Source organism: Arvicola amphibius, chromosome X, assembly GCF_903992535.2.
Source record: "Arvicola amphibius chromosome X, mArvAmp1.2, whole genome shotgun sequence".
Classification (NCBI taxonomy): domain Eukaryota; kingdom Metazoa; phylum Chordata; class Mammalia; order Rodentia; family Cricetidae; genus Arvicola; species Arvicola amphibius.
This window is the reverse complement of record NC_052065.1, coordinates 98,764,374-98,776,246: the sequence shown is the minus strand read 5'-3', so window position 1 is coordinate 98,776,246 and position 11,873 is coordinate 98,764,374.

Genomic DNA, 11,873 nt, shown 5'->3' with positions numbered 1-11,873 from the left:
TCCATCCATTTGCCTGCAAAATTCAAGATGTCATTGTTTTTTACCGCTGAGTAGTATTCTAGCATGTATATATTCCACAGTTTCTTCATCCATTCTTCCACTGAAGGGCATCTAGGCTGTCTCCAAGATCTGGCTATTACAAATAATGCTGCTATGAACATAGATGAGCATATGCTTTTGTTGTATGATTGGGCATCTCTTGGGTAGATTCCCAATAGTGGAATTGCTGGGTCCTGGGGTAGGTTGATCCCGAATTTCCTGAGAAACCGCCACACTGCTTTCCAAAGTGGTTGCACAAGTTTGCATTCCCACCAGCAATGGATGAGTGTGCCCCTTACCCCACAACCTCTCCAGCAAAGGTTATTATTGGTGTTTTGGATTTTAGCCAATCTGACAGGTGTAAGATGATATCTCAAAGTTGTTTTGATTTGCATTTCCCTGATAGCTAGGGAGGTTGAGCATGACCTTAAGTGTCTTTTGGCCATTCGAACTTCTGTTGAGAATTCTCTGTTCAGTTCAGCGCCCCATTTTTTAATTGGGTTAATTGGCATTTTACCGTCTAGTCTCTTGAGTTCCTTATATATTTTAGAGATCAGACCTTTGTCAGTTGCAGGGTTGGTGAAGATCTTTCCCAGTCAGTAGGCTGCCTTTGTGTCTTTGTGACAATGTCCTTTGCTTTACAGAAGCTGCTCAACTTCAGGAGGTCCCATTTATTCAATGTTGCCCTTAATGTCTGTGCAGCTGGGGTTATGCGCAGGAAATGGTTCCCTGTGCCCATTTGTTGTAGAGTACTTCCCACTTTCTCCTCTATCAAGCTCAATGTGTTCAAATTAATATTGAGGTCTTTAATCCATTTGGACTTGAGTTTTGTGCATGGTGATAGATATGGATCTACTTTCATTCTTCTACAGGTTGACATCCAGTTATGCCAGCACCATTTGTTGAAGATGCCCTCTTTCTTCCATTGTGTACTTTTGGCTCCTTTATGAAAAATCAGGTGTTCATAGGTTTGTTGTTTAAGATCCGGGTCTTCTATACGATTCCATTGGTCAACTTCTCTGTTTTTATGCCAATACCAAGCCGTTTTCAATACTGTAGCTTTGTAATAGAGTTTGAAGTCAGGGATGGTAATGCCTCCAGAAGAACCTTTATTGTATAAGATTTTTTTGGCTATCCTGGGTTTCTTGTTTTTCCATATAAAGTTGATTATTGTCCTCTCAATCTCTGTGAAGAATTTTAATGGGACCTTTATTGGGATTGCATTGAATCTATAGATTGCTTTTGGTAGAATTGCCATTTTTACTATGTTGATCCTCCCAATCCACGAGCAGGGGAGATCCTTCCATTTTCTGGTATCCTCTTCAATTTCTTTCTTCAAAGACTTAAAGTTCTTGTCAAATAAATCCTTCACTTCCTTGGTTAGCGATATTCCCAGATATCTTATGCTATTTGTGGCTATTGTGAAAGGTGATACTTCTCTGATTTCCCTCTCTGCTTCCTTATCCTTTGTGTATAGGAGGGCGACTGATTTTTTGGAGTTGATCTTGTATCCTGCCACGTTACTGAAGGAGTTTATCAGCTGTAGGAGTTCTTTGGTGGAGTTTTTGGGGTCGCTTATGTATACTATCATATCATCTGCAAATAATGAAAGTTTAACTTCTTCCTTTCCAAATTGAATCCCCTTGATTCCCTTATGTTGTCTTATTGCTATTGCTAGAACTTCAAGCACTATATTGAAGAGATAAGGAGAGAGTGGACAGCCTTGTCGTGTTCCTGAATTTAGTGGGATAGCCTTGAGTTTCTCTCCGTTTAATTTGATGTTAGCTGTCGGCTTGCTGTAAATAGCTTTTATTATATTTAGGAATGACCCTTGTATCCCTAATCTCTCCAAGACCTTTATCATAAAAGGGTGCTGAATTTTGTCAAATGCTTTTTCAGCATCTAATGAGATGACCATACTTATTTTTTCAAGACAAGATTTCTCTGTGAAATAGTCCTGACTGTCCTGGTATTCACACTGTGGACCAGGATGTTCAATTTTTCTATAATAAGTTCTTTTATTCAAGAATCATCTAGTCAGGGTTTTGTGTTCTGTTCACATTTCTGCATAAGCCTTTAGTGTTCAGTACTAAGTAGAAACTTCACAGATGTTGAAGTGATGAATGATCAAAAAACGGCTATGAAAAGATAAAAGATTTATCATTACAATGTTTGCTTTCTCTGTAAATTTCTTTTATGGAATAGTATTTCTGGTAAGGAGAAATATCAAGAACCCTAAAAAACGAGGAATCCTTGGTCTCTGTACACAAAATCACCTAAACAAGTCATAAAATCTATACTAATTTTCTCAGTCATGAATCATTTAAAGTGACCCTGAAGACATGCCTGCTGATATGATAGAATTGCTATTTCATTCTAATTTATTATTGATTCACACAATTATGAGCAACGCTAACACAAAAAGCAGACTATGATATCAAGTTCTAATGTGATAACTTGGAAAATGTAAATTATGGTACTACCTTGCTTCTGAAGTTTTGAAAGTAGAAATTATGTTCCTCTGAGGATAGTTTGTTTGCACAAAACAGTCTATTCATGTTAATCATTTGGTTTGATAAAATCAGAATTGAAAAAAAAAAACATTGATACCTTCTGTTTAGAGAATTTTATCTGAACTTTTAAACTATTGAAGAGAAAAGTCCTGCCTAATCTGGACTATTTAAAATAGTGCAAATACCCTACTTCTTGAGGAAACTTGAAGTTGCAGGCTGGGCTAGAGCATCTAAGAGAGACTAATTTGTCGTTCACTGTATAGGTCTGATATTGGAAGATAACTCAGAGATCCTTTACCCTTTCTTTAGATTGCTCATGCCATTGACCTATTGTAGCTAAAAACTGTAGCACCTCAACATGGAAACTATAACAGTACTGCTAAATGCAAGGAAATCGATCAAAAAAATGGTCCAGAAATTCTGGATTAACACAACTATGATTCATGATAACCGCAACATAACATTTTAATTGCCTCTTATCTTATTAACACTAAGCATGATATACGTAGATGGTTTCTGGACAGTATTAACATTTTCACAAGAGAATGGATAGATTTAAATGTGATCATTCTTTAAAAAGTTGAAAAGCAGAATTACTCCCTAACAATATTTTTACAACCAATAGATGTTACCTACCATTTCCCAGTAATTCTCCAATACCTATACAGATGTTGGCTAAATGATTTTTTTAAACAGATATGATGCTGATGTAAGAAATAATACCATGTTTTATTTATTTAAAAAAATTCTTGGCAATAGACCATACCAGCATTCCTAGCATTTTCTTTCTTCATGAAAATACATATCATTAATAATTTTTAAATTCTGTTAAGGGGAAATTAGCTAAATTCAGAAAGATAAATATTGCATATACTTTCTTATATGCAGAACCTAGGTGTAAAGTTGAATTTGAGTGTGTATATACACATGTACCATAAAACCAAAGAGGAGACGATGAGAAAGAGTAGGGATCTTAACAGGGGAGGAGACAAGGGCAGGAAAGAGAGAGTAATGGGATGTTCATAACATGCTAACAGAAGGGGACATGGGGGGTACAAAGGAAGGGAATCAGCAAGAGGAGAGGAGCAAGGCAATAGGAGTAGATGAGTAAGAACAAAGTGTGCTTGATAATTCCATAATTATGCTAAATTCAAATTGATATTGAAGTTAAAATTTATTCCAAGGGGAAAGTAAAAGAGAAGAATAAGAGAAAGCAATAGACAGGACTGTGGTCAAGAAAATTTGGGATTTTTTTTGGTTAAAAATTTAGGGATTGTCCCATCTACTAATTTCAAACCGTTCACGTCTTTAATTATTCTGGTTATTGCTGAGATCACCGATAATTTTAAGATCCAGTGTCTCAAGTAATATTAAAATTTTAACAAAAAGCCAGGTGGTGGTGTTGCATGCCCTTCACCCCAGCTCTAAGTAAAAAGAGGCAGGTGGATCTCTGTAACTTTGGAACTAGCCTGGTCTACAGAGTAAGTTCTAGGATAGCCAGAGCTAAATAGAGAAACTCTGTCTTGAATTCTGCAAAGAAAAAGAAATAATTTTCATGTAGTGTTAGATTATATGATAAATTCTGTTGATAATAACAATTTCTTATTTCATTATTATTATTATTATTATTATTATTATTTTATTACTTAAAAAATACCAATCCAAATTCCCACTTCCTCCCCTCCTTCTACTTCCCTCCCACTCTCTCCACACACCTTTTTCCCTCCCCCTCCAATTTTAAGAGAGGGCAAGGCACCCTGCCCTGTGGGAAGTCCAAGGCCCTCCCTACTACATCCAGCTTGAGCAAGGTATACATTATACATCCAAAGAGATTAGGATCCCAAAAAGCCAGAACATGCAGTAGAGACTAATCCCAGTGCCATTGTCATTGACCCCTCAGTCTTCCCCAACTGTCAACCACATTCAGAGGGAGTAGTTTGATCCCATGCTCATTTACTCCCAGTCCAGTTGGAGTTGGTGAGCTCCCATTTGCTCAGACACACTCTCAGTGGGTAAACCCCTCATGGTCTTAACTTCATTGCTCATATTCTCCCTCCTTCTGCTATTCAACTGGACCTTGGGAGCTCAGTCCAGTGCTCCAATGTGGGTCTCAGTCTCTTTTCCATCTGTTGTTAGACGAAGGTTCTATGGTGATATTTAAGATAATCATCAGTCTGACTACAGGGCAAGGCCAGTTCAGGCACCCTCTCTAATTTCTAATAATCTCTACATTCCCATTGTCAGAAGTATGAGTGTACCAACTCATTTTGGTGTAAATGTTTTCTAATGACTATTATAAGTAATTACTTTAGAAGGCTAGCTCCACACCCTTCTGCACAGCCAATGATGGCAGATCAAGTTGAAACTGTAAACAATAGCTACTTTGCAAAAGTATCCACAAAGGAAGATTTAAACTTTGAAAATGTTAATTATAAGCTTGTTACAAAACGCTGGACACATTCAAACAAAATGAAAGAATATGTGGAATTATTTTCTTAAATAGCACTTAACACTGTTACTATTTTGCACCCAAGTTATACATTGTCCCTAAGTGGCTAAAGTTCATTTTTGTTTCATAATTGCAGTTTGCTTACTGTAAAAGTTAAAGCTCTGTTATTTTGAGAAATAGACATTGATAAGGCTTAAGACAGGAATGCAAGCAAATGTAGCTTTCAATGTAGGCAGCTTTCTTAGCTTAATCTTTTCAAGGGGACAGATGTGTCACTCAAGATTCAAGAAGATGAAAATGTCCTCCCAACTCCCCTTAAGTCCAGGAAGGTGAGCAACCAAACTGACAAGGCTCACAGTGAGCCCGTCCATGCTGTAGAGTCCAGGCCGGTCGCCATTGTCCTTGGTTTCTCAGTCAGCCTCCACCATCAGCCACATTCAGAGAGTCTGGTTTGGTCGCATGTTCCATCAGTCCCATTCCAACTGGGCTTGGTGATCTCCCGTTAGTTCTGTCCCACCGTCTCCATGGGTGAACGCACCCCTCACGGTCCTGTTTCCTTGCTCATGATCTCCCTCCTTTTGCTCCTCATCAGGACCTTGGGAGCTCAGTCCGGTGCTCCTATGTGGGGCTCAGTCATTTTCCCCTTCCATCGCCAGGTGAAGGTTCTATCGTGATATGCAAGCTATTCATGGGAACCCTGATGGCTCTTTGGCCTGGAGAGGGAGGGAGTGGGGGTATGGGTGGAAGGGAGGGGAGGGAAGGAGGAGGAGGAGGGGAGAAGATGGAAATTTTTAATAAAAAAGAGAAAAAAAGAGATTAGTGTGTAAAGTGAAAAATGATAGGTTTAAAAAATAAACAAAAATAGAATAAAAATAGATGAAAATGGAGCAACTATTAAAATGAGCTTTAGCTAGTTTCATGTGGCATATCTCAAGTCACGTTGGAAACACCAAAGAAACTATGAACATAGTTCAAGTAAAGGAGTACCAAAGGGAAATATTTATCCCTATGGCAGATAGGGTTCTTAAGTATGCAAAGCTAGAGTGAAAATCCCGGGAATCATCATAGTCATGTTTGTGTACGCTCTATGACGGATTCCAGATCATACGCTCTGGAGGTGCACAAATCTTTTAGCTTTTAGCCAGCCTCAATTACGTAAGGCTGGTTTTAGTTCATAAAAAGAGAATAAACATACCAATTACATAAGTTATATGAGAAATGAATAGGCAAACTGGGTGAAAGATGCTCTATGAAATTCTGCATGCTGACATGGCTCCTTTAAAAATAGTGGTGCTACCAATTCATCTACCCTTAATATTAGAGCCATGCTGTGCATCTGTCTCCATATTTTTAACTAAAGCCTGTGTTAACAATTTTGTTTTCCTTTCACTGTGGCCTAGACTGAGTAATTTCTTGATTTGCCTGTTTGAGTCTTATCATCCTGGCCTTTGGAGACAAGCTGAGTATATTTCTGTGTATAAATCTCCTCTCCAATTTTTTTATTTCATTTTTTTATTCCTGGAATAGCACTGACCATAGTTCATTAAATGTACTCTTTGGTGTAAAGAAAAGTGATGTCTCTGTTTCCTGTGCTTAAAATCTTCTGTTTAAATGGATTTTTTTAACTGTTTCTTAATTTTCACATAATTTATTATTTACATACCCATCACTTCTAGAAAAGATTAGAAGTGTTCAAGTGACATTACAGTAAATTTGGTTTTAGAGATCCAGTTTCTAGTTTAAGAGTAAGTCATCATTTTAGCAATAAATGCAGGTCTTTGGATCATGAGGAGGACAGATGTTTACATGGGTACCAACTCAAAGTAAGCAAGGAGCTATAAAATAGACCTGGGAAGGACTTTGGGAATCATTCTGCAAGAAAGTCTCACTTTAACATTGACAAAATAAGATCTCAAAATGAAAATGAGCTTAGTCCTACAGATAGTTTGTGACATTATTCTATTATTTTATATAGTGACCATTAAGGAAAGAATTGACTATATTTTCCTTGTTACTTATAAATCTAGGAAGGTAGGGTGCCTTCCTATATCATTATCTGTAATATACTGACTGTATAGCTTCATATGAACAACCTAAAAAGAAAATATTTTTGAATGTTAGTTTGCACACTTAAAACAACTAATACTTAGTCCCAAATACCACTAGTACAAAGGAGAAGAGAAATGTATAAACAAATACTTTTCACTTTTTTATCTTTTCAACAGGTCTTAGGATTCTAGTTGCCTCAGACAGCACTCATATATTAATGAAAATATCAGAAATAAGTTTGAGCCTCTTTTAATGTTGTGACTCATCCTAGAATATTCTAGTACCATTCTTTGAGTTTGTATATGCCTTAGCATTATACAGAATAAATATAATCCTGGGTAACAATACTCTGATGGAAATAGTACAATCTTAGGGATAGAAGTGTTGGCATATTTGCTCTCCACTTAGTGAGGAGGGCTGTCAGTCTTAGAGTATGACTTGGATGGGAGGGCATATTTCTTTCACTAAGCAGCTATTTCTTTATTAAGGTCTTGAGCATCGTGAACCAGATGAAAATGATATTCTTATATATGCTTTGTGCATAGTAGAGCCCTATGTGTTTGATGGATAGGTGAATTGCATGATGGGTGTGACCTCAAAACTGCCTAGGAAAGAGAATTAGTATTCTCAAACTGTGCTTCTCAATTAGACTTATGGGTAACTCATTGCTGTCAAGCAATTTGATGTGCCATGTAATTAGTTAACTTGAAATTGGTGACGGTAAATTTTGTTGTTTGTGTTCTAAAGATCAAAGGGCTGTTTTTCTCTATTTGGTTGAATCATTCCATCAAAAGAATTCAGGAGACATGCTCTCCTTGCATTTCAAATAGCACAGAACTAGCTTAAGAATTTGCTTTAAACTAGAGCTTTATGCTGTCAAATTTGATCAGTTGGCTAAAGCTATAAAACTAACAAGAGTATCATTAGTTCAACATGCCATCTCTGAATTTGCTAATGCTTTCTAAGTTATTGGGTTTGGGGAATAGGCGAGAGAGGCTTTCAAACTTAAGTACATCATTATTTTTAATAAGTACATTTTGAAACAGGAAGTGAGGTACAAAATTGTTTTATTACGTATTGATCCTGGCTACAGTGTAATGCCAGTTTCTTCCCTCAAATAAATATATACTTAATTTTTCCTGAAAATAAGCATTTTGGTTGAGTGATTACAGAACAACACTGATGTAGGAACAATGGTGATTGCTTCCTATACAACTATACAACTTTTGCTTTGTTAACAAAATTCTGAATATAATCCTATCTCTTAGGTTGTACTGATTTTCTGTATGTTTACCTGTGTTCAGAGACTGTTTTCAAAGTTCTTGATCATTTATAGCATTTTATTTAACATTCAGAGCTCAGGAAGTCCATAATTTACTATATTGTGGGATTCGATATTGGACTACAAGAGAAACAAAGTTCTCTGACTCCCATTATCTCCAAAATGCTAGCACTCTCTGGGCTAGCTCACCCAGGATTTTGTGGAGCTTTGACTATCTGAGGGCATGAATGAGACAAAAAGAATAATTATTCATGACTTTCTAGTCCTAAGATTTCACTTTTTTTCAGTGCAGAAGCCCCTTGTGCAGTGCTTAGCTGGACTCAGTGGGACATTACAGAAGAGCAGGCAAGGAGAGAGAGTGAGATATCATTTAAATTTGACCTTGATGACTCTTTTTTTTTCTTATATGAACAGAAATATTTTGAAAGACATTGAAAACTTTCATTGCGCAGCTTTGTTGTAAATGGTCTTTTTTCCTACTCTGATTAACTCATTACAAAACTCATTTTTTTAAATAAATCTCAGCTTCTCCAAGTAGTTTAACATCTGGAAATTTAGAAGGATAACTGAGTTAAATACGTTCAACAATTTCTTCAAGAATTCTGTTGATAACTTATGATATTAACTCTTTTCTTCCCTTTCTATTTTGCTGTAGGTATCTCAAGTGTCTCTTCACAATAAGGCATTTATATTAGTCCTTCATTTCCCTTGAATGATCATTCTCCAGGATTGCTTCCTTAGTTTCTTCTGATCTCTGCTTTCACATACAACTTCTAAAACCCAGTGTAAATGTATTGATGTGAACATCCGGGTAAGAGATCATCAGGCTTCCACTCTTACATCATTCTCTTTGTATCTTGCTCTTTTTCATGGAGCATATCTGTTTCCTGAAAATACATTATTGGATTATGTGTTACTATTTGCAACATCATTAGGATGTAATCTCTTGTAAGTAAAGATAATTTTCTTAACAATCCTTCCACCTCTTATTTCAGTGCCTGACACATAGGAAGTGATCAAAAGTATTTATATCATGGATGAGTAAAATAGTTGAACACAGACTACCTGTTTGGCAGTTCCAAGTTCTCCTAATTCTTAAGTGAATAATACCTACAAAATTTTCAGCAGTTGTGAATTATCCCAGCTCTCCCAAACAAATGTTGCTCATTCTTCCTGATCACACAGTTTGTATCTCTCTAGAGGTATGCATGGTCATATGACTGTCCTTGACTGAAGGAGAAAGTGAGGGATTCTGAGGACAGGTGAAGATCTCAAACTTATGATAAGCACTCGATAGGAATATAGTGTAAGGTATCAAAAAAAACTTTATTTTAAGACAAAACAACAATATGAACCAGAAATACATTGTCAAGATTGATAGTATGCCACATGAGTTTCAATACTCAAGGACTCAAATTGTTGTTTGGAGCTTCCTTTCATGGAGCACAAAAGGAGGAGGATTTGTGTTACTAAGTAGCATAGGAAATTTTCTGTTTTGATGGAGAGTCTTAGATTATATAAGCCTTTTCTCATTCCTATCACATGATTGTTCCCATGATGCATATGATTTTAACCATATTGTACACAAGCATAATATGACAAATAGTGGATTATTTATAATTTTGTCTTTTTATGAAATACTTCATTTTATTGTACATATATCTAAAATTAGTTAGGGTCATATGACATCCCTAACCTCCCACCAAGAATAATGAAGTGGGATTGAGTAGAATTTTTCTAAGCTTGGTCATCATTAAGCGGAGAAGAAACTGATTCCATTGCCCAAAATATTGCAAAGTAAGGGTCTCTGGCAGCCAAATGCAATACTAAAAGTTATGTGCATACCCAGTGCCAAGAAGAGTTGGAGTTGCTATTCTCTATGCTCTAGTTGCCTCAACCATCTATTCTCTTCCTCACTCTGGTTAAAATTCCCAGGACTCTCATAATTTAGATTGCTTATATTAATTTTTCTAAACTTAAGAAACTTTGAGATTTTATGTAGCAAAAAAGTTTTAGCAGAATCATGTGCTAGGTATTTATGGATGCTGATTTAAACTAAAGACAGACAAATCATATGTTCTGGATGCTCATAGCACCTGATCAGAGTTATCATACAGGGTTTGTTTTCCTTTAAAAAGAACATGAACATGTGTTCAACTATGTTCATAGCAACATTGTTTGTCATAGCTAGAACCTGGAAACAACCCAAATGTCCCTTGACCAAAGAATGGACAAGAAAAATGTGGTACATTTACACAGCAGAAAAAAATAATAATATTTTGAAATTTGTAAGCAAGTGGATGCATGCATTTAGAAAACATCATATTGAGTCAGGTGACCCAGACCCAGAAAGACAAATATCATATGAGTCACTCATAAGTGGCTTTTAGATATAAAGCAAAGAAAACCACCTACAATTCACAATCCCAGAGAACCTAGACAGCAATGAGAACCTTAAGAGAGACATATATGGATCTAATCTACATGGGAAGTAGAAAAAGACAAGATCTCCTAAGTAAATTGGGAGCATGGGGACATGGGAGAGGGTTGAAGGGGAGGGGAAAGGAAGGGAGGGAAGCAGAGAAAAATATATAGCTCAATAAAACAGTAAAAATAGAAAAAAGAAAAAAATGAACATGCTCCAGGTTTCTTGCTATCCCTATAATGGCTCCCTCAGTCAAAATATCTCTTTCCTTATTCTCATCTCTGTCCTTCCTCCATCTCAACTATCCCATTCCCTCAAGTTCTCCTCTCCCTCATCTTCTCCCCTCCTCTTCTGCCCTCTCTTTATCCCCCATGGCAATGTTCTCAATTTTTCAGGTGATTTTATCTCTTTCCACTTTCCAGGTGGATCTATGTATGTTTTTCTTAGGGTTCACCTTGTTAGGATCGTGAACTATAGGCTCACCATCCTTTGCTTTCCAACTGGTATCCACTTATGAGTGAGTATACACCATGTTCATCTTTCTGGGTCTGGGTTATCTCACTCAGGATGGTTTTTTTTTTTTCTAGTTCTATCCACTTGCATGTAAATTTCAAGATGTCATGTTTTTCCAGTGAGTAGTACTCCAATGTGTAAATGTGCCACATTTTCTTTATACATTATTCAGTTGAGGGGCATCTAGGTTGTTTCCAGCTTCGGGCTATTATAAATAATGCTTCTGTGAACATAGTTGTACATGTCCTTGTAGAATGATGGAGCAACTTTTCGGTATATGCCAAAGAGTGGTATTGCTGCATTCTGAGGTATGTTGATTCCCAGTTTTCCCAAGAATCCACAAAGATGACCCCAGCTAAGACCCTAAGCAGTAAAAGAGAGAGTACCCAAACTGGCCTTGCCCTTTTGTCAGATTGATGAATGTTTTAAATGTCACCATAGAATCTTTATCCAGCAACTGATGGAAACAGAGGCAGAGACCCGCAGCAGAGCACTGGGCTAAGCTTGTAAAATCAGTAGTGAGAATATGATCAAAGTGGACAAGACCATGATGGGGACATCTCTTTAAACAGTATACCTGAGATAACTAGTCCCTCTGAATAT